This window comes from Schistocerca gregaria, chromosome X (assembly GCF_023897955.1).
Source record: "Schistocerca gregaria isolate iqSchGreg1 chromosome X, iqSchGreg1.2, whole genome shotgun sequence".
In the NCBI taxonomy this organism is placed as follows: Eukaryota; Metazoa; Arthropoda; class Insecta; order Orthoptera; family Acrididae; genus Schistocerca; species Schistocerca gregaria.
Genome location: NC_064931.1, coordinates 853,560,436 through 853,581,051, shown reverse-complemented (window position 1 = coordinate 853,581,051; position 20,616 = coordinate 853,560,436). Strand labels below are relative to the sequence as shown.

Genomic DNA, 20,616 nt, shown 5'->3' with positions numbered 1-20,616 from the left:
GTTGGTAGAGCACTTGCCTGCGAAAGGCAAAGATCCCGAGTTCGAGTCTCGGTCGGGCACACAGTTTTAATCTGCCAGGAAGTTTCATATCAGCGCACACTCCGCTGCAGAGTGAAAATCTCATTGTGAAAACATCCCCCAGGCTGTGGCTAAGCCATGTCTCCACAGTATCCTTTCTTTCAGGAGTGCTAGTTCTGCATGTCTCGCAGAAGAGCTTCTGTAAAATTTGGAAGGTAGGAGACGGATACTGGCAGAAGTAAAGCTGTGAGTACCGGGCGTGGGTTGTTCTTCGGTAGCTCAGTTGGTAGAGCACTTGCCCGCGAAAGTCAAAGGTCCCAAGTTCGAGTCTCGGTCGGGCACACAGTTTTAATCTGCCAGGAAGTTTCATATCAGCGCACACTCCGCTGGAGAGTGAAAATCTCATTGTGGAAACATCCCCCAGGCTGTGGCTAAGCCATGTCTCCACAGTATCCTTTCTTTCAGGAGTGCTAGTTCTGCATGTCTCGCAGAAGAGCTTCTGTAAAGTTTGCAAGGTAGGAGACGGATACTGGCAGAAGTAAAGCTGTGAGTACCGGGCGTGGGTCGTGCTTCGGTAGCTCAGTTTGTAGAGCACTTGCCCGCGAAAGGCAAACCTTCCGAGTTCGAGTCTCGGTCGGGCACACAGGTTTAATCTGCCAGGAAGTTTCATATCAGCGCACACTCCGCTGCAGAGTGAAAATCTCATTCTGGAAACATCCCCCAGGCTGTGGCTAAGCCATGTCTTCACAGTATCCTTTCTTTCAGGAGTGCTAGTTCTGCATGTCTCGCAGAAGAGCTTCCGTAAAGTTTGGAAGGTAGGAGACGGATCCTGGCAGAAATAAAGCTGTGAGTACCGTGCGCAGGTTGTGCTTCGGTAGCTCAGTTGGTAGAGCACTTGCCCGCAAAAGGCAAAGGTCCCGAGTTCGAGTCTCGGTCGGGCACACAGTTTTAATCTTCCAGGAAGTTTCATATCAGTGCACACTCCGCTGCAGAGTGAAAACTCATCCTGGAAACATCCCCCAGGCTGTGGCTAAGCCATGTCTCCACAGTATCCTTTCTTTCAGGAGTGCTAGTTCTGCATGTCTCGCAGAAGAGCTTCTGTAAAGTTTGGAAGGTAGGAGACGGATACTGGCAGAAGTAAAGCTGTGAGTATCGGGCGTGGGTCTTGCTTCGGTAGCTCAGTTGGTAGAGCACTTGCCCGCGAAAGGCAAAGGTCCCGAGTTCGAGTCTCGGTCGGGCACACAGTTTTAATCTGCCAGGAAGTTTCATATCAGCGCACACTCCGCTGCAGAGTGAAAATCTCATTCTGGAAACATCCCCCAGGTTGTGGCTAAGCCATGTCTCCACAGTATCCTTTCTTTCAGGAGTGCTAATTCTGCATGTCTCACAGAAGAGCTTCTGGAAAGTTTGGAAGGTAGGAGACGGATACTGGCAGAAATAAAGCTGTGAGTACCGGGCGTGGGTTGTGCTTCGGTAGCTCAGTTGGTAGAGCACTTGCCCGCGAATGGCAAAGGTCCCGAGTTCGAGTCTCGGTTGGGCACTCATTTTTAATCTGCCAGGAAGTTTCATATCAGCGCACACTCCGCTGCAGAGTGAAAATCTCATTCTGGAAACATCCCCCAGGTTGTGGCTAAGCCATGTCTTCACAGTATCCTTTCTTTCAGGAGTGCTAGTTCTGCATGTCTCACAGAAGAGCTTCTGGAAAGTTTGCAAGGTAGGAGACGGATACTGGCAGAAGTAAAGCTGTGAGTACCGGGTGTGGGTCTTGCTTCGGTACCTCAGTTGGTAGAGCACTTGCCCGCGAAAGGCAAAGGTCCCGAGTTCGAGTCTCGGTCGGGCACACAGTTTTAATCTGCCAGGAAGTTTCATATCAGCGCACACTCCGCTGCAGAGTGAAAACTCATTGTGGAAACATCCCCCAGGCTGTGGCTAAGCCATGTCTCCACAGTATCCTTTCTTTCAGGAGTGCTAGTTCTGCATGTCTCGCAGAAGAGCTTCTGTAAAGTTTGGAAGGTAGGAGACGGATACTGGCAGAAGTAAAGCTGTGAGTACCGAGCGTGGGTCGTGCTTCGGTAGCTCAGTTGGTAGAGCACTTGCCCGCGAAAGGCAAAGGTCCCGAGTTCGAGTCTCGGTCGGGCACACAGATTTAATCTGCCAGGAAGTTTCATATCAGCGCACACTCCGCTGCAGACTGAAAATCTCATTCTGGAAACATCCCCCAGGCTGTGGCTAAGCCATGTCTCCACAGTATCCTTTCTTTGAGGAGTGCTAGTTCTGCATGTCTCAAAGAAGAGCTTCTGGAAAGTTTGCAAGGTAGGAGACGGATACTGGCAGAAGTAAAGCTGTGAGTTCCGGGCGCACGTTGTGCTTCGGTAGCTCAGTTGGTAGAGCACTTGCCCGCGAAAGGCAAAGGTCCCGAGTTCGAGTCTCGGTCGGGCACACAGTTTTAATCTGCCAGGAAGTTTCATATCAGCGCACACTCCGCTGCAGAGTGAAAATCTCATTCTGGAAACATCCCCCAGGCTGTGGCTAAGCCATGTCTTCACAGTATCCTTTCTTTCAGGAGTGCTAGTTCTGCATGTCTCGCAGAAGAGCTTCCGTAAAGTTTGGAAGGTAGGAGACGGATACTGGCAGAAATAAATCTGTGAATACTGGGCGTGGGTTGTGCTTCGGTAGCTCAGTTGGTAGAGCACTTGCCGGCGAATGGCAAAGGTCCCGAGTTCGAGTCTCGGTCGGGCACACAGTTTTAATCTGCCAGGAAGTTTCATATCAGCGCACACTCCGCTGCAGAGTGAAAATCTCATTCTGGAAACATCCCCCAGGCTGTGGCTAAGCCATGTCTCTACAGTATCCTTTCTTTCAGGAGTGCTAGTTCTGCATGTCTCGCAGAAGAGCTTTTGTAAAGTTTGGAAGGTAGGAGACGGATACTGGCAGAAGTAAAGCTGTGAGTACCGGGCGTGGGTCGTGCTTCGGTAGCTCAGTTGGTAGAGCACTTGCCCGCGAAAGGCAATGGTCCTGAGTTCGAGTCTCGGTCAGGCACACAGTTTTAATCTGCCAGGAAGTTTCATATCAGCGCACACTCCGCTGCAGAGTGAAAATCTCATTCTGGAAACATCCCCCAGGCTGTGGCTAAGCCATGTCTCCACAGTATCCTTTCTTTCAGGAGTGCTAGTTCTGCATGTCTCGCAGAAGAGCTTCTGTAAAGTTTGGAAGGTAGGAGACGGATACTGGCAGAAGTAAAGCTGTAAGTACCTGGCGCACGTTGTGCTTCGGTAGCTCAGTTGGTAGAGCCCTTGCCCGCGAAAGGCAAACGTTCCGAGTTCGAGTCTCGGTCGGGCACACAGTTTTAATCTGCCAGGAAGTTTCATATCAGCGCACACTCCGCTGCAGAGTGAAAATCTCATTCTGGAAACATCCTCCAGGCTGTGGCTAAGCCATGTCTCCACAGTATCCTTTCTTTCAGGAGTGCTAGTTCTGCATGTCTCGCAGAAGAGCTTCTGTAAAGTTTGGAAGGTAGGAGACGGATACTGGCAGAAGTAAAGCTGTGAGTACCGGGCGTGGGTCGTGCTTCGGTAGCTCATTTGGTAGAGCACTTGCACGCGAATGGCAAAGATCCCGAGTTCGAGTCTCGGTCGGGCACACAGTTTTAATCTGCCAGGAAGTTTCATATGAGCGCACACTCCGCTGCAGAGTGAAAATCTCATTCTGGAAACATCCCCCAGGCTGTGGCAAAGCCATGTCTCCACAGAATCCTTTCTTTCAGGAATGCTAGTTCTGTATGTCTCGCAGAATAGCTTTTGTAAAGTTTGGAAGGTAGGAGACGGATACTGGCAGAAGTAAAGCTGTGAGTACCGGGCGTCGGTCGTGCTTCGGTAGCTCAGTTGGTAGAGCACTTGCCCGCGAAAGGCAAAGGTCCCGAGTTCGAGTCTCGGTCGGGCACACAGTTTTAATCTGCCAGGAAGTTTCATATCAGCGCACACTCCCCTGCAGATTGAAAATCTCATTCTGGAAACATCCCCCAGGCTGTGGCTAAGCCATGTCTCCACAGTATCCTTTCTTTCAGGAGTGCTAGTTCTTCATGTCTCACAGAAGAACTTCTGTAAAGTTTGGAAGGTAGGAGACGGATACTGGCAGAAGTAAAGCTGTGAGTACCGGGCGTGGGTCGTGCTTCGGTATCTCACTTGGTAGAGCAATCGCCCGCGAAAGGCTAAGGTCCCGAGTTCGAGTCTCGGTCGGGCACACAGTTTTAATCTGCCAGGAAGTTTCATATCAGCGCACACTCCGCTGCAGAGTGAAAATCTCATTCTGGAAACATCCTCCAGGCTATCGCTAAGCCATGTCTCCACAGTATCCTTTCTTTCAGAAGTGCTAGTTCTGCATGTCTCGCAGAAGAGCTTCTGTAAAGTTTGGAAGGTAGGAGACGGATACTGGCAGAAGTACAGCTGTGAGTACGGGAGGTGGGTCGTGCTTCGGTAGCTCAGTTGGTAGAGCACTTGCCCGCGAAAGGCAAAGGTCCCGAGTTCGAGTCTCGGTCGGGCACACAGTTTTAATCTGCCTGGAAGTTTCATATTAGCGCAAACTCCGCGGCAGAGTGAAAATCTCATTCTGGAAAAATCCCCCAGGCTGTGGCTAAGCCATGTCTCCACAGTATCCTTTCTTTCAGGAGTGCTAGTTCTGCATTTCTCGCAGAAGAGCTTCTGGAAAGTTTGGAAGGTAGGAGACGAATCCTGGCAGAAGTAAAGCTGTGAGTACCGGACGTGGGTCGTGCTTCGGTAGCTCAGTTGGTAGAGCACTTGCCCGCGAAAGGCAAAGGTCCCGAGTTCGAGTCTCGGTCGGGCACACAGTGTTAATCTGCCAGGAAGTTTCATATCAGCGCACACTCCGCTGCAGAGTGAAAATCTCATTGTGGAAACATCCCCCAGGCTGTGACTAAGCCATGTCTCCACAGTATCCTTTCTTTCAGGAGTGCTAGTTCTGCATGTCTCGCAGAAGAGCTTCTGTAAAGTTTGGAAGGTAGGAGACGGATACTGGCAGAAGTAAAGCTGTGAGTACCGGGCGTGGGTCGTGCTTCGGTAGCTCACTTGGTAGAGCAATCGCCCGCGAAAGGCTAAGGTCCCGAGTTCGAGTCTCGGTCGGGCACACAGTTTTAATCTGCCAGCAAGTTTCATATCAGCGCACACTCCGCTGCAGAGTGAAAACTAATTCTGGAAACATCCTCCAGGCTGTGGCTAAGCCATGTCTCCACAGTATCCTTTCTTTCAGGAGTGCTAGTTCTGCATGTCTCGCAGAAGAGCTTCTCTAAAGTTTGGAAGGTAGGAGACTGATTATGGCAGAAGTAAAGCTGTGAGTACCGGGCGTGGGTCGTGCTTCGGTAGCTCAGTTGGTAGAGCACTTGCCCGCGAAAGGCAAAGTTCCCGAGTTCGAGTCTCGGTCGGACACACTGTTTTAATCTGCCAGGAAGTTTCATATCAGCGCACACTCCGCTGCAGAGTGAAAATCTCATTCTGGAAACATCCCCAGGCTGTGGCTAAGCCATGTCTCCACAGTATCCTTTCTTTCAGGAGTGCTACTTCTGCATGTCTCGCAGAAGTGCTTCTGTAAAGGTGCGAAGGTAGGAGACGGATACTGGCAGAAGTACAGCTGTGAGTACCGGGCGTGGTTCGTGCTTCGGTAGCTCAGTTGGTAGAACACTTGCCCGCGAAAGGCAAAGGTCCCGAGTTCGAGTCTCGGTCAGGCACACAGTTTTAATCTGCCAGGAAGTTTCATATCAGCGCACACTCCACTGCGGAGTGAAAATCTCATTCTGGAAATATCCCCCAGGCTGTGGCTAAGCCATGTCTCCACAGTATCCTTTCTTTCAGGAGTGCTAGTTCTGCATGTCTCGCAGAAGAGCTTCTGTAAAGTTTGGAAGGTAGGAGACGGATACTGGCAGAAGTAAAGCTGTGAGTACCGGGCGTGGGTCGTGCTTCGGTAGCTCACATGGTAGAGCAATCGCCCGCGAAATGCTAAGGTCCGGAGTTCGAGTCTCGGTCGGGCACACAGTTTTAATCTGCCAGGAAGTTTCATATCAGCTCACACTCCACTGCAGAGTGAAAATCTTATTCTGGAAACATCCCCCAGGCTGTGGCTAAGCCATGTCTCCACAGTATCCTTTCTTTCAGGAGTGCTAGTTCTGCATGTCTCGCAGAAGTGCTTCTGTAAAGTTTGGAAGGTAGGAGACGGATCCTGGCAGAAGTAAAGCTGTGAGTACCAGGCGTGGGTCGTGCTTCGGTAGCTCAGTTGGTAGAGCACTTGCCCGCGAAAGGCAAAGGTCCCGAGTTCGAGTCTCGGTCGGGCACACAGTTTTAATCTGCCAGGAAGTTTCATATCAGCGCACACTCCGCTGCAGAGTGAAAATCTCATTCTGGAAACATCCCCCAGGCTGTGGCTAAACCATGTCTCCACAGTATCGTTTCTTTCAGGAGTGCTAGTTCTGCATGTCTCGCAGAAGTGCTTCTGTAAAGTTTCGAAGGTAGGAGACGGATACTGGCAGAAGTAAAGCTGTGAGTACCGGGCGTGGATCGTGCTTCGGTAGCTCAGTTGGTAGAGCACTTGCCCGCGAAAGGCAAAGGTCCCGAGTTCGAGTCTCGGTCGGGCACACAGTTTTAATCTGCCAGGAAGTTTCATATTAGCGCACACTCCGCTGCAGAGTGAAAATCTCATTGTGGAAACATCCCCCAGGCTGTGGCTAAGCCATGTCTCCACAGTATCCTTTCTTTCAGGAGTGCTAGTTCTGCATGTCTCGCAGAAGAGCTTCTGTAAAATTTGGAAGGTAGGAGACGGATTCTGGCAGAAGTAAAGCTGTTAGTACTGGGCGTGGGTTGTGCTTCGGTAGCTCAGTTGGTAGAGCATTTGCCCGCGAAAGGCAAAGGTCCCGAGTTCGAGTCTAGGTCGGGCACACAGGTTTAATCTGCCAGGAAGTTTCATATCAGTGCACACTCCGCTGCAGAGTGAAAATCTCATTGTGGAAACATCCCCCAGGCTGTGGCTAAGCCATGTCTCCACAGTATCCTTTCTTTCAGGAGTGCTAGTTCTGCATGTCTCGCAGAAGAGCTTCTGTAATGTTTGGAAGGTAGGAGACGGATACTGGCAGAAGTAAAGCTGTGAGTACCGGGCGTGGGTCGTGCTTCGGTAGCTCAGTTGGTAGAGCACTTGCCCGCGAAAGGCAAAGGTCCCGAGTTCGAGTCTCGGTCGGTCACACAGTTTTAATCTGCCAGGAAGTTTCATATCAGCGCACACTCCACTGCAGAGTGAAAATCTCATTGTGGAATCATCCCCCAGGCTGTGGCTAAGCCATGTCTCCACAGTATCCTTTCTTTGAGGAGTGCTAGTTCTGCATGTCTCGCAGAAGAGCTTCTCTAAAGTTTGGAAGGTAGGAGACGGATACTGGCAGAAGTAAAGCTGTGAGTACCGGGCGTGGGTCGTGCTTCGGTAGCTCAGTTGGTAGAGCACTTGCCCGCGAAAGGCAAAGGTCCCGAGTTCGAGTCTCGGTCGGGCACACAGTTTTAATCTGCCAGGAAGTTTCATATCAGCGCACACTCCGCTGCAGAGTGAAAATCTTATTCTGGAAACATCCCCCAGGCTGTGGCTAAGCCATGTCTCCACAGTATCCTTTCTTTCAGGAGTGCTAGTTCTGTATGTCTCGCAGAAGAGCTTCTGTAAAGTTTGGAAGGTAGGAGACGGATACTGGCAGAAGTAAAGCTGTGAGTACCGGGCGTGGGTTGTGCTTTGGTAGCTCAGTTGGTAGAGCACTTGCCCGCGAAATAAAAGGCCCCGAGTTCGAGTCTCGGTCGGGCACACAGTTGTAATCTGCCAGGAAGTTTCATATCAGCGCACACTCCGCTGCAGACTGAAAATCTCATTCTGGAAACATCCCCCAGGCTGTGACTAAGCCATGTCTCCACAGTATCCTTTCTTTCAGGAGTGCTAGTTCTGCATGTCTCGCAGAAGAGCTTCTCTAAAGTTTGGAAGGTAGGAGACGGATACTGGCAGAAGTAAAGCTGTGAGTACCGGGCGTGGGTTGTGCTTCGGTAGCTCAGTTGGTAGAGCACTTGCCCGCGAAAGAAAAGGCCCCGAGTTCGAGTCTCGGTCGGGCACACAGTTGTAATCTGCCAGGAAGTTTCATATCAGCGCACACTCCGCTGCAGACTGAAAATCTCATTCTGGAAACATCCCCCAGTCTGTGACTAAGCCATGTCTCCACAGTATCCTTTCTTTCAGGAGTGCTAGTTTTTGCATGTCTCGCAGAAGAGCTTCTGTAAAGTTTGGAAGGTAGGAGACGGATACTGGCAGAAGTAAAGCTGTGAGTACCAGGCGCACGTTGTGCTTCGGTAGCTCAGTTGGTAGAGCACAAGCCCGCGAAAGGCAAACGTTCCGAGTTCGAGTCTCGGTCGGGTACACAGTTTTAATCTGCCAGGAAGTTTCATATCAGCGCACACTCCGCTGCAGAGTGAATATCTCATTCTGGAAACATCCCCCAGGCTGTGGCTCAGCCATGTCTCCACAGTATCCTTTCTTTCAGGAGTGCTAGTTCTGCATGTCTCGCAGAAGAGCTTCCGTAAAGTTTGGAAGGTAGGAGACGGATACTGGCAGAAATAAAGCTGTGAGTACTGGGCGTGGGTTGTGCTTCGGTAGCTCATTTGGTAGAGCACTTGCCCGCGAATGGCAAAGATCCCGAGTTCGAGTCTCGGTCGGGCACACAGTTTTAATCTGCCAGGAAGTTTCATATCAGCGCACACTCCGCTGCAGAGTGAAAATCTCATTCTGGAAACATCCCCCAGGCTGTGGCTAAGCCATGTCTCCACAGTATCCTTTCTTTCAGGAGTGCTAGTTCTGTATGTCTCGCAGAAGAGCTTCTGTAAAGTTTGGAAGGTAGGAGACGGATACTGGCAGAAGTAAAGCTGTGAGTACCGGGCGTCGGTCGTGCTTCGGTAGCTCAGTTGGTAGAGCACTTGCCCGCGAAAGGCAAAGGTCCCGAGTTCGAGTCTCGGTCGGGCACACAGTTTTAATCTGCCAGGAAGTTTCATATCAGCGCACACTCCCCTGCAGAGTGAAAATCTGATTCTGGAAACATCCCCCAGGCTGTGGCTAAGCCATGTCTCCACAGTATCCTTTCTTTCAAGAGTTCTAGTTCTGCATGTCTCACAGAAGTGCTTCTGTAAAGGTGCGAAGGTAGGAGACGGATACTGGCAGAAGTAAAGCTGCGAGTACCGGGCGTGGGTCGTGCTTCGGTATCTCACTTGGTAGAGCAATCGCCCGCGAAAGGCTAAGGTCCCGAGTTCGAGTCTCGGTCGGGCACACAGTTTTAATCTGCCAGCAAGTTTCATATCAGTGCACACTCCGCTGCAGAGTGAAAATCTCATTCTGGAAACATCCTCCAGGCTGTGGCTAAGCCATGTCTCCACAGTATCCTTTCTTTCAGGAGTGCTAGTTCTGCATGTCTCGCAGAAGAGCTTCTGTAAAGTTTGGAGGGTAGGAGACGGATACTGGCAGAAGTAAAGCTGTGAGTACCGGGCGTGGGTCGTGCTTTGGTAGCTCAGTTGGTAGAGCACTTGCCCGCGAAAGGAAAGGCCCCGAGTTCGTGTCCCGGTCGGGCACACAGTTTTAATCTGCCAGGAAGTTTCATATCAGCGCACACTCCGTTGCAGAGTGAAAATCTAATTCTGGAAACATCCCCCAGGCTGTGACTAAGCCATGTCTCCACAGTATCCTTTCTTTCAGGAGTGCTAGTTCTGCATGTCTCGCAGAAGAGCTTCTGTAAAGTTTGGAAGGTAGGAGACGGATACTGGCAGAAGTAAAGCTGTGAGTACCGGGTGCACGTTGTGCTTCGGTAGCTCAGTTGGTAGAGCACTTGCCCGCGAAAGGCAAACGTTCCGAGTTCGAGTCTCGGTCGGGCACACAGTTTTAATCTGCCAGGAAGTTTCATATCAGCGCACACTCCGCTGCAGAGTGAAAATCTCATTCTGGAAACATCCCCCAGGCTGTGGCTAAGCCATGTCTTCACAGTATCCTTTCTTATAGGAGTGCTAGTTCTGCATGTCTCGCAGAAGAGCTTCCGTAAAGTTTGGAAGGTAGGAGACGGATACTGGCAGAAATAAAGCTGTGAGTACCAGGCGTGGGTTGTGCTTCGGTAGCTCAGTTGGTAGAGCACTTGCCCGCGAATGTCAAAGTTCCCGAGTTCGAGTCTCGGTCGGGCACACAGTTTTAATCTGCCAGGAAGTTTCATATCAGCGCACACTCCGCTGCAGAGTGAAAATCTCATTCTGGAAACATCCCCCAGGCTGTGGGTAAGCCATGTCTCCACAGTATCCTTTCTTTCAGGAGTGCTAGTTCTGCATGTCTCGCAGAAGAGCATCTCTAAAGTTTGGAAGGTAGGAGACGGATACTGGCAGAAGTAAAGCTGTGAGTACCGGGCGTGGGTCGTGCTTCGGTTGCTCAGTTGGTAGAGCACTTGCCCGAGAAAGGCAAAGGTTCCGAGTTCGAGTCTCGGTCGGGCACACAGTTTTAATCTGCCAGGAAGTTTCATATCAGCGCACACTCCGCTGCAGAGTGAATATCTAATTCTGGAAACATCCCCCAGGCTGTGACTAAGCCATGTCTCCACAGTATCCTTTCTTTCAGGAGTGCTAGTTCTGCATGTCTCGCAGAAGAGCTTCTGTAATGTTTGGAAGGTAGGAGACGGATACTGGCAGAAGTAAAGCTGTGAGTACCGTGCGCACGTTGTGCTTCGGTAGCTCAGTTGGTAGAGCACTTGCCTGCGAAAGGCAAACGTTCCGAGTTCGAGTCTCGGTGGGGCACACAGGTTTAATCTGCCAGGAAGTTTCATATCAGCGCACACTCCGCTGCAGAGTGAAAATCTCATTCTGGAAACATCCCCCAGGCTGTGGCTAAGCCATGTCTCCACAGTATCCTTTCTTTCAGGAGTGCTAGTTCTGCATGTCTCGCAGAAGAGCATCTCTAAAGTTTGGAAGGTAGGAGACGGATACTGGCAGAAGTAAAGCTGTGAGTACCGGGCGTGGGTCGTGCTTCGGTAGCTCAGTTGGTAGAGCACTTGCCCGCGAAAGGCAAAGGTCCCGAGTTCGAGTCTCGGTCGGGCACACAGTTTTAATCTGCCAGGAAGTTTCATATCAGCGCACACTCCCCTGCAGAGTGAAAATCTCATTCTGGAAACATCCTCCAGGCTGGGGCTAAGCCATGTCTCCACAGTATCCTTTCTTTCAGGAGTGCTAGTTCTGCATGTCTCACAGAAGAGCTTCTGTAAAGTTTGGAAGGTAGGAGACGGATACTGGCAGAAGTAGAGCTGTGAGTACCGGGCGTGGGTCGTGCTTCGGTATCTCACTTGGTAGAGGAATCGCCCGTGAAAGGCTAAGGTCCCGAGTTCGAGTCTCGGAAGGGCACACAGTTTTAATCTGCCAGGAAGTTTCATATTAGCGCACACTCCGCTGCAGAGTGAAAATCTCATTCTGGAAACATCCTCCAGGCTGTGGCTAAGCCATGTCTCCACAGTATCCTTTCTTTCAGGAGTGCTAGTTCTGCATGTCTCGCAGAAGAGCTTCTGTAAAGTTTGGAAGGTAGGAGACGGATACTGCCAGAAGTAAAGCTGTGAGTACCGGGCGTGGGTTGTGCTTCGGTAGCTCAGTTGGTACAGTGCACATCGCGCGGTGACGGGCGGTAGCGCGGGCCAGTGTTTACGTCGCGAGCAGTGCTGAGGTGGAGAGCTGAGCAGCGTTTGCGAGCGCTGTTAACGTTTGTTTCTGTGTAACTGTTGTAAGTAAGATGTCGACAATTAACAGAGCGAACAGCGTTCAGTGTGTTTTCGATCGCGCTGCCTTGCGACCGACGGCGTTTGAAATTCATGAGTGGATCTTTGAGGATTTGAAATTGCCTGAAGATATAGTCGACACATTCCAGTTGGACTTTGTGCAGTACTCGTTATTTATCAAATTTATTTCGAGTGACACTTACGAGAAATTCGCTGAGGAGCATGTTGGTGTGAGACCATTCCGTCATAATGATGGCAGTATTAGTAATGTCCAAATCGTGCCTTCGGGATACGGAGTAAGAACCGTCAGGGTATTTAATGTGCCACCTGAGTGCCCTAATGATCTGATTGCACGTTCTCTGTCACTGTACGGCGCTGTTTTGTCAGTTACAAATGAAAAATGGTCGAGTGCCTATCGCTACCAAGTTAACAGCGGGGTGCGCAGTGTACGTGTAGATTTGAAAAAGCATATACCTTCGTATGTTGCCATTGGCGGCTGTCGTGCACAGGTAACTTACATTGGTCAACCCCCTACCTGTTCGATCTGCCATTCAACTGAACATCTGCGGATGAACTGTACACGTAGACGTCCATTTCAACTTCCACGGGAACGTCCTGCAGACGGTAGTGAAAAGCTAGTACCACTATTGAGTGAGGTGGTCGCGGGGACTGTACCACCACCCCTGCAGCCGGAACATGTCAGCGAGGTGGAGGTGCCAGTTCAGGTGGAATGCAGTGCCAAAGACATTCGCGGTAGGACGGACGTCGATTCGGCACCGTCACCTTCACCGGGGCAGTTACCGCTGGATAACAACGATGCGCCAGCCACCTCTGAAACTAAGCCGTGTGAGATACAGGAGCGGGTGCAGATCAGTTTGCCTGAACCACCCCTATCGGTAGAGATTGTAGCAGACACGAAGAAAGGCCGCCGAAGGAGAAGCAAAGGGAATAGTAGCAAAGAGGAAAAGTCGAATGATTTAGGACCCGTGCACATGTCAGAAAGTGGCAGCGAGACTGAACCTCAATCTTCTTGCCCCGTGCGCTGCGAGGACACCGCGAGGCAAGAACGCATTCGTGAACAAACCAAACACCTGAAGGCACTACTGAGCGCTGAAAGGGATCAGAGCACCGTAACGGCCAAGAGGAAGAGCGAGCAGAGCAGCGAGCAGCTGCAGCAGCGCTCTCGCAGGAACTCGCTGACGTCAGTCGCAGCCCCGCGTGGTGGCCAGGCGGATGCGACCACGTTGACAGACTCAGCCGGCGGTGGCGGTCAGCGCACCGCGCAGCACCCCGACAGCAATGAGCCGTGGTGGCAGCAGAACGAGGAGATGCAGCAGTAGCTGCTCTCGCGCATGACCATCGCGCTGCGACCTTCCCCTCCCTGGTCCGTTATTGATTTTGACATTTCGTTTCGTACTCCAAACGTTACCAACGAGTTTGGTTCAAAGCCGGAGAGAAGGACGATGCGAAACTCACAGCTCATTGTCCTCTGAACCATCATGGGTGACAGCCAAACCTACAACATTACCACACTTAACGTCAATAGAATTCAAAGTGCGGTGAAACTCCGTTCGCTAAATGATTTCTTGTATGGTACCAGCGTTGACATTGCCCTCCTACAGGAGGTAGTCACAGCCTTAGAAGTGCCCGGTTACGTTCTTATTGATAACATCAATCTTCAGGATGCTGTAGGCACTGCCATCCTTCTGCGCGACGGTGTACCCTTTAGGGATGTGCAGCGGCTGCCCAGTGGTCGTGGCATTTCTCTTCTAGTGAATGGTGTGCAGATTGTTAACGTGTACGCCCCCTCAGGTAGCACTCATAAGAGAGATCGTTCAAAATTTTATAAAACCGAGGTTCCCATTCTTCTTAGCGGTTATCGTGAACATCTCATCCTTGGTGGTGACTTCAATTGTGTGCTCAATGACAGAGACCAAACTCCTAACACGAACAGATGTATCGAACTTGAACATTTAATTCATGGCATGCGTCTTCACGATACATGGGAACAACTGCACGGTGAACGGGTAGCGTACACCTTCGTAACCAGTCATTCTGCCAGTCGGCTGGATAGGATCTATGTGTCCGATGCCCTCCAGCGACACACTGTGAACTGTGACATAGCTCCTGTCAATATCTCCGACCATTGCGCATATCAGTGTTACCTCAACCTACACCGCCAGCCAATTTACCGCGGGAAGGGCTACTGGAAATTGAATGTCAGCCTTCTGCAGGATGCCCAACTTGAAGAGGAGGTGAACTTAACGTGGCAACAGCTCCAGCGGCACCGACGTCGTTACGCTAGCATTCTACAGTGGTGGATTCAGTGTGCTAAGCCTAAATTACGCCTGACCGTCATGAGCTACGCCCGACAAAAAAGCTTTTGGCAGAAACAGACTATTGAATTTTATTATCGCTGTTTGAGAGAACTGTACAGTCGCACTAACAATCCTTCTCGAGACATCGACGTAAAGATCAAACGATATAAAGCGAAAATCACTTCGATACAACGCCAACGCATGCATGGCATCATCGTGCGAGCCCACCCTAAGGACGTTGCCGCCGAAGAACGGGCCTCTCTGTATCACATCCTGAGAACGACGAAACGGTGTAAAGCCATGTTGATTGAAGCCGTCGTTGATGACGCTGAGAATGCCATCACGAAGCAACGTGACATCATCTCGCACGTCTACGACTACTATAGTCAACTTTACAAGAAGCAACTCGTTGATGAACACTCGTGCGAGGATTTTCTTAGGACCTTGAGCTGTCGCTTGTCACAACAGGATAATGCAAAGTTGGAATCTGTTTTCACACAGGACGAAATCCGACTGGCGGTTCACAGTGCAAAGAAAGGGAAATCACCAGGACCTGATGGTCTCAGCGCTGAGTTTTACCAGCGATACTGGAACGTCCTCGGTCCGACACTCCTCGAGATAGCGAATGAACTCTGGCACCTGGAAGTCATACCCAAGGCATTTACGGAAGGTATCATCCTGCCCTTACCGAAAAAAGGGAACAGCAGGAAGGTTGAAAACATGCGACCCATCACACTCCTGAATGCCGACTTCAAAATCATCACCAGATCGATTAAGCTAAGGATGCAAACCGTTATGTACAAGGTTTTAGGCAGTTACCAGTACAGTGCAGTGCAAGGTCGAAGTGCAATCTCAGCTGCCTGCGATTTGAGGGACATCATCTGTTCATATGCTGAAACTAAAGGACAGGGCGCTCTGATCTTTCTAGATTTTGAGAAGGCTTATGACCGTGTACGTCATGATTTCCTCTTTCAAAGCATGAAGAAACTAGGATTTGGACCTCATCTCATAGAATTAATTCGCTAACTTACTACAAACGCCTCTTCACGGATTCTCATTAATGGCCATTTTACAAAAGAAGTTTCCATCGAGCAGTCCATCCGCCAAGGATGTCCTCTCTCAATGATTTTGTACGCCATTGCAGTAGAGCCGCTCCTGAACAACTTAGTGCATAGCGGGATCGGGCTTAGCGTCGAGTCTGTCACTATCCCATGCATTGCGTATGCTGACGATATATGCGTAACTGTGTCATCATCGCAACAACTTCTGTCAGTAGCAACTCTTCTACAAACATTCACGTTTCTTTCAGGAGCAATACTCAATAGAACTAAAACCACAGTTTTGCAAATCGGTGGCGGTATCGGAGACATATCCCATGTTACCTGGTGCAAGGTAAAGGATTCTCACACAACCCTCGGTGTTACTTTTGAAGCCAAACCAGACAAATTCCTGACGAAGAACTGGTCACACATGCTTCATAAATTACGTGCTGCTTTGATGCTTCACTCCGACCGTGACTTGAACATACTACAGAAAGTTAAGACCATCGAGATCGCAATTACGAGCAAGATGAATTATTTGGCGCAAATTCTTCCAATCTCCGACCACCTAGCCAAGAGTATACAACAAGCGTTATGTTGGTTTATTTTTAGGGGGCATATTTTCAAAGTTCAGTTCGATACCTTAACCTTACCTTCGTCCAAAGGTGGCCTCAACCTCATTAAAGTACACAAAAAAATGTGTCACCCTGCTCCTAAATCGCATCAGGAAGGAGTTTCGTACCCGGAGGACCAGTCTCATCAGAAACCTCATTCAGCGGTGGAAACCTCATAGCTTGGACCCACCCGTTAATATCGCCGGCATTCCACTTTCTTACCGACATGTGCGACTATACTACATGGAAATGAGCTACATTCGACACAACATCGTCGATACCGGAAGCCTGACGAACAGGAAGCTTTATGACCTTCTCATGACAACAAACCACAGGAATCGTCTCGAAGAAAAATATCCACATATACATTGGAGTATAATATGGCGGAATGTGCACAACGACATGTTACCATCACGCGTCATAGCAGACTGGTATCTCACAGTCAACGATAAAGTAGCAACGAATGAAAAGCTACATAAAATAGGCCTTCAACCAACGCCCAACTGTGACGCATGCGGAAGAGTCGATACGCTCCTTCATAGGTTCACTTGCGGACATGCAGAAGAAATTACAACCTTTCTTCGTCAACGATTGTCAGTGATAGACCGTACGACGCCCAGTGGTGTAGAACTTTTAGAGATCACTCAGCCACAAAAACTGAGGTATCCACGAGCAAAAAACAACGCTACAACGTGGATCATGGGCCACACAGCATCGTTTATTATGCAGAATAGGCATGCTACTTTTCTAGACTATTATTCTTACATAGAAATTGAACACTTTAAAATAAGCCAACATTGTGACTACAGGAGGATATTTGGAAATATGCTGAAAATCATAATTAACGGTTAAATGCTTCAAATACAATATTTGGATAGTAGAGGTTGCCAGTTGCCTGTATGTCTAAATCCTATTTGCTTCCTGGGACTTTATTTCTTGCCGGAATTTTAAGATACTATTCAGATGCTCACCAATGCAGAAGGCATTTTTTTTTTCCTTCACATTTTTCTCTCAACATTTTCCTTCTCTCGCAGAGCACCGGAGCAACTTTCCTTTCGACAATGATGTGATAGTCTTTTGTGCACCTCAAGAAGACATTTCCTTTCTTTTCTTATATTGCGCAACGGCTGCCTAGAACTCATAAATACTATGTTCATTCTATTTCATTACAAATCGGAGCACATGTTTATTTTTCCCTTAAAAAAAATGGTAAAAAAAAAAGAAAAAAAAAGTTGGTAGAGCACTTGCCCGCGAAAGGCAAAGGTCCCGAGTTCGAGTCTCGGTCTGGCACACAGTTTTAATCTGCCAGGAAGTTTCATATCAGCGCACACTCCGCTGCAGAGTGAAAATCTCATTCTGGAAACATCCCCCAGGCTGTGGCTAAGCCATGTCTCCACAGTATCCTTTCCTTCAGGAGTGCTAGTTCTGCATGTCTCGCAGAAGAGCTTCTGTAAAGTTTGGAAGGCAGGACACTGATTCTGGCAGAAGTAAAGCAGTGAGTACCGGGCTCAGGTTGTGCTTCGGTGGCTCAGTTGGCAGAGCACTTGCCCGCAAAAGGCAAACGTCCCGAGCTCGAGTCTCGGTCGGGCACACAGTTTTAATCTAAAATCCCCCGGGCTGTGGCTAAGCCATGTCTCCACAGTATCCTTTCATTCAGGAGTGCTAGTTCTGCATTTCTCGCAGAAGAGCTTCTGTAAAGTTTGGAAGGTAGAAGACGGATCCTGGCAGAAGTAAAGCTGTGAGTACCGGGCGTGGGTCGTGCTTCGGTAGCTCAGTTGGTAGAGCACTTGCCCGCAAAAGGCAAAGGTCCCGAGTTCGAGTCTCGGTGGGCACACAGGTTTAATCTGCCAGGAAGTTTCATATCAGTGCACACTCCGCTGCAGAGTGAAAATCTCATTGTGGAATCATCCCCCTGGCTGTGGCTAAGCCATGTCTCCACAGTATCCTTTCTTTCAGGAGTGCTAGTTCTGCATGTCTCGCAGAAGAGCTTCTGTAAAGTTTGGAAGGTAGGAGACGGATACTGGCAGAAGTAAAGCTGTGAGTACCGCGCGTGGGTCGTGCTTCGGTAGCTCACTTGGTAGAGCAATCGCCCGCGAAAGGCTAAGGTCCCGAGTTCGAGTCTCGGTCGGGCACACAGTTTTAATCTGCCAGCAAGTTTCATATCAGCGCACACTCCGCTGCAGAGTGAAAATCTCATTCTGGAAACATCCCCCAGGCTGTGGCTAAGCCATGTCTCCACAGTATCCTTTCTTTCAGGAGTGCTAGTTCTGCATGTCTCGCAGAAGAGCATCTCTAAAGTTTGGAAGGTAGGAGACGGATACTGGCAGAAGTAAAGCTGTGAGTACCGGGCGTGTGTCGTGCTTCGGTAGCTCAGTTGGTAGAGCACTTGCCCGCGAAAGGCAAAAGTCCCGAGTTCGAGTCTCGGTCGGGCACACAGTTTTAATCTGCCAGGAAGTTTCATATCAGCGCACACTCCGCTGCAGAGTGAAAATCTCATTCTGGAAACATCCCCCAGGCTGTGGCTAAGCCATGTCTCCACAGTATCCTTTCTTTCAGGAGTGCTAGTTCTGCATGTCTCGCAGAAGAGCTTCTGTAAAGTTTGGAAAGTAGGAGACGGATACTGCCAGAAGTAAAGCTGTGAGTACCGGGCGTGGGTTGTGCTTCGGTAGCTCAGTTGGTAGAGCACTTGCCCGCGAAAGGCAAAGGTCCCGAGTTGGAGTCTCGGTCGAGCACACAGTTTTAATCTGCCAGGAAGTTTCATATCAGCGCACACTCCGCTGCAGAGTGAAATTCTCATTCTGGAAACATCCCCCAGGCTGTGGCTAAGCCATGTCTCCACAGTATCCTTTCCTTCAGGAGTGCTAGTTCTGCATGTCTCGCAGAAGAGCTTCTGTAAAGTTTGGAAGGCAGGAGACTGATTCTGGCAGAAGTAAAGCTGTGAGTATCAGGCTCAGGTTGTGCTTCGGTAGCTCAGTTGGCAGAGCACTTGCCCGCGAAAGGCAAAGGTCCCGAGTTCGAGTCTCGGTCGGGCACACAGTTTTAATCTGCCAGGAAGTTTCATATCAGCGCACACTCCGCTGCAGAGTGAAAATCTCATTCTGGAAACATCCCCCAGGCTGTGGCTAAGCCATGTCTTCACAGTATCCTTTCTTTCAGAAGTGCTAGTTCTGCATGTCTCGCAGAAGAGCTTCTGTAAAGTTTGGAAGGTAGGAGACAGATACTGGCAGAAGTAAAGCTGTGAGTACGGGGGGTGGGTCGTGCTTCGGTAGCTCAGTTGGTAGAGCACTTGCCCGCGAAAGGCAAAGGTCCCGAGTTCGAGTCTCGGTCGGGCACACAGTTTTAATCTGCCAGGAAGTTTCATATCAGCGCAAACTCCGCGGCAGAGTGAAAATCTCATTCTGGAAAAATCCCCCGGGCTGTGGCTAAGCCATGTCTCCACAGTATCCTTTCTTTCAGGAGTGCTAGTTCTGCATTTCTCGCAGAAGAGCTTCTGTAAAGTTTGGAAGGTAGGAGACGGATCCTAACAGAAGTAAAGCTGTGAGTACCGGGCGTGGGTCGTGCTTCGGTAGCTCACTTGTTAGAGCAATCGCCCGCGAAAGGCTAAGGTCCAGAGTTCGAGTCTCGGTCGGGCACACAGTTTTAATCTGCCAGCAAGTTTCATATCAGCGCACACTCCGCTGCAGAGTGAAAACTAATTCTGGAAACATCCTCCAGGCTGTGGCTAAGCCATGTCTCCACAGTATCCTTTCTTTCAGGAGTGCTAGTTCTGCATGTCTCGCAGAAGTGCTTCTGTAAAGTTTGGAAGGTAGGAGACGGATACTGGCAGAAGTAAAGCTGTGAGTACCGGGCGTGGGTCGTGCTTTGCTAGCTCAGTTGGTAGAGCATTTGCCCGCGAAAGGCAAAGGTACCGAGTTCGAGTCTCAGTCGGGCACACAGGTTTAATCTGCCAGGAAGTTTCATATTAGTGCACACTCCGATGCAGAGTGAAAATCTCATTGTGGAAACATCCCCCAAGCTGTGGCTAAGCCATGTCTCCACAGTATCCTTTCTTTCAGGAGTGCTAGTTCTGCATGTCTCGCAGAAGAGCTTCTGTAAAGTTTGGAAGGTAGGAGACGGATTCTGGCAGAAGTAAAGCTGTGAGTACTGGGGGTGGGTCGTGCTTCGGTAGCTCAGTTGGTAGAGCACTTGCCCGCGAAAGGCAAAGGTCCCGAGTTCGAGTCTCGGTCGGGCACACAGTTTTAATCTGCCAGGAAGTTTCATATCAGCGCACACTCCGCTGCAGAGTGAAAATCTCATTCTGGAAACATCCCCCAGGCTGTGGCTAAGCCATGTCTCCACTGTATCCTTTCTTTCAGGAGTGCTAGTTCTGCATGTCTCGCAGAAGAGCTTCTGTAAAGTTTGGAAGGTAGGAGACGGATTCTGGCAGAAGTAAAGCTGTTAGTACCGGGCGTGGATCGTGCTTCGGTAGCTCACATGGTAGAGCAATCGCCCGCGAAAGGCTAAGGTCCCGAGTTGGAGTCTCGGTCGAGCACACAGTTTTAATCTGCCAGGAAGTTTCATATCAGCGCACACTCCACTGCAGAGTGAAAATCTTATTCTGGAAACATCCCCCAGGCTGTGGCTAAGCCATGTCCCCACAGTATCCTTTCTTTCAGGAGTGCTAGTTCTGCATGTCTCGCAGAAGTGCTTCTGTAAAGTTTGGAAGGTAGGAGACGGATCCTGGCAGAAGTAAAGCTGTGAGTACCAGGCGTGGGTCGTGCTTCGGTAGCTCAGTTGGTAGAGCACTTGCCCGCGAAAGGCAAAGGTCCCGAGTTCGAGTCTCGGTC

At 50.0% G+C, this 20,616-nt stretch overlaps 14 non-coding genes across 14 annotated transcripts; all 14 read left to right on the top strand.

The window, feature by feature from the left end:
- The first annotated feature begins 885 nt into the window (after positions 1-885).
- Positions 886-960, top strand: Trnal-caa (transfer RNA leucine (anticodon CAA)). The gene has a single exon. It is a non-coding gene; the product is annotated as a tRNA-Leu (tRNA).
- Positions 961-1,184: 224 nt separating this feature from the next.
- Positions 1,185-1,259, top strand: Trnas-cga (transfer RNA serine (anticodon CGA)). The gene has a single exon. It is a non-coding gene; the product is annotated as a tRNA-Ser (tRNA).
- Positions 1,260-2,083: 824 nt separating this feature from the next.
- On the top strand, positions 2,084-2,158 carry Trnas-cga (transfer RNA serine (anticodon CGA)). The gene has a single exon. It is a non-coding gene; the product is annotated as a tRNA-Ser (tRNA).
- A 225-nt stretch (positions 2,159-2,383) lies between these two features.
- Positions 2,384-2,458, top strand: Trnas-cga (transfer RNA serine (anticodon CGA)). The gene has a single exon. It is a non-coding gene; the product is annotated as a tRNA-Ser (tRNA).
- A 1,425-nt stretch (positions 2,459-3,883) lies between these two features.
- Positions 3,884-3,958, top strand: Trnas-cga (transfer RNA serine (anticodon CGA)). The gene has a single exon. It is a non-coding gene; the product is annotated as a tRNA-Ser (tRNA).
- Positions 3,959-4,483: 525 nt separating this feature from the next.
- Positions 4,484-4,558, top strand: Trnas-cga (transfer RNA serine (anticodon CGA)). Its single transcript has one exon. It is a non-coding gene; the product is annotated as a tRNA-Ser (tRNA).
- A 225-nt stretch (positions 4,559-4,783) lies between these two features.
- Trnas-cga (transfer RNA serine (anticodon CGA)) lies at positions 4,784-4,858 on the top strand. Its single transcript has one exon. It is a non-coding gene; the product is annotated as a tRNA-Ser (tRNA).
- Positions 4,859-6,281: 1,423 nt separating this feature from the next.
- On the top strand, positions 6,282-6,356 carry Trnas-cga (transfer RNA serine (anticodon CGA)). The gene has a single exon. It is a non-coding gene; the product is annotated as a tRNA-Ser (tRNA).
- A 225-nt stretch (positions 6,357-6,581) lies between these two features.
- Positions 6,582-6,656, top strand: Trnas-cga (transfer RNA serine (anticodon CGA)). Its single transcript has one exon. It is a non-coding gene; the product is annotated as a tRNA-Ser (tRNA).
- An 825-nt stretch (positions 6,657-7,481) lies between these two features.
- On the top strand, positions 7,482-7,556 carry Trnas-cga (transfer RNA serine (anticodon CGA)). Its single transcript has one exon. It is a non-coding gene; the product is annotated as a tRNA-Ser (tRNA).
- A 1,424-nt stretch (positions 7,557-8,980) lies between these two features.
- Trnas-cga (transfer RNA serine (anticodon CGA)) lies at positions 8,981-9,055 on the top strand. Its single transcript has one exon. It is a non-coding gene; the product is annotated as a tRNA-Ser (tRNA).
- A 2,024-nt stretch (positions 9,056-11,079) lies between these two features.
- Positions 11,080-11,154, top strand: Trnas-cga (transfer RNA serine (anticodon CGA)). Its single transcript has one exon. It is a non-coding gene; the product is annotated as a tRNA-Ser (tRNA).
- A 7,894-nt stretch (positions 11,155-19,048) lies between these two features.
- Trnas-cga (transfer RNA serine (anticodon CGA)) lies at positions 19,049-19,123 on the top strand. Its single transcript has one exon. It is a non-coding gene; the product is annotated as a tRNA-Ser (tRNA).
- Positions 19,124-19,947: 824 nt separating this feature from the next.
- On the top strand, positions 19,948-20,022 carry Trnas-cga (transfer RNA serine (anticodon CGA)). The gene has a single exon. It is a non-coding gene; the product is annotated as a tRNA-Ser (tRNA).
- The last annotated feature ends 594 nt before the right edge of the window (positions 20,023-20,616 follow it).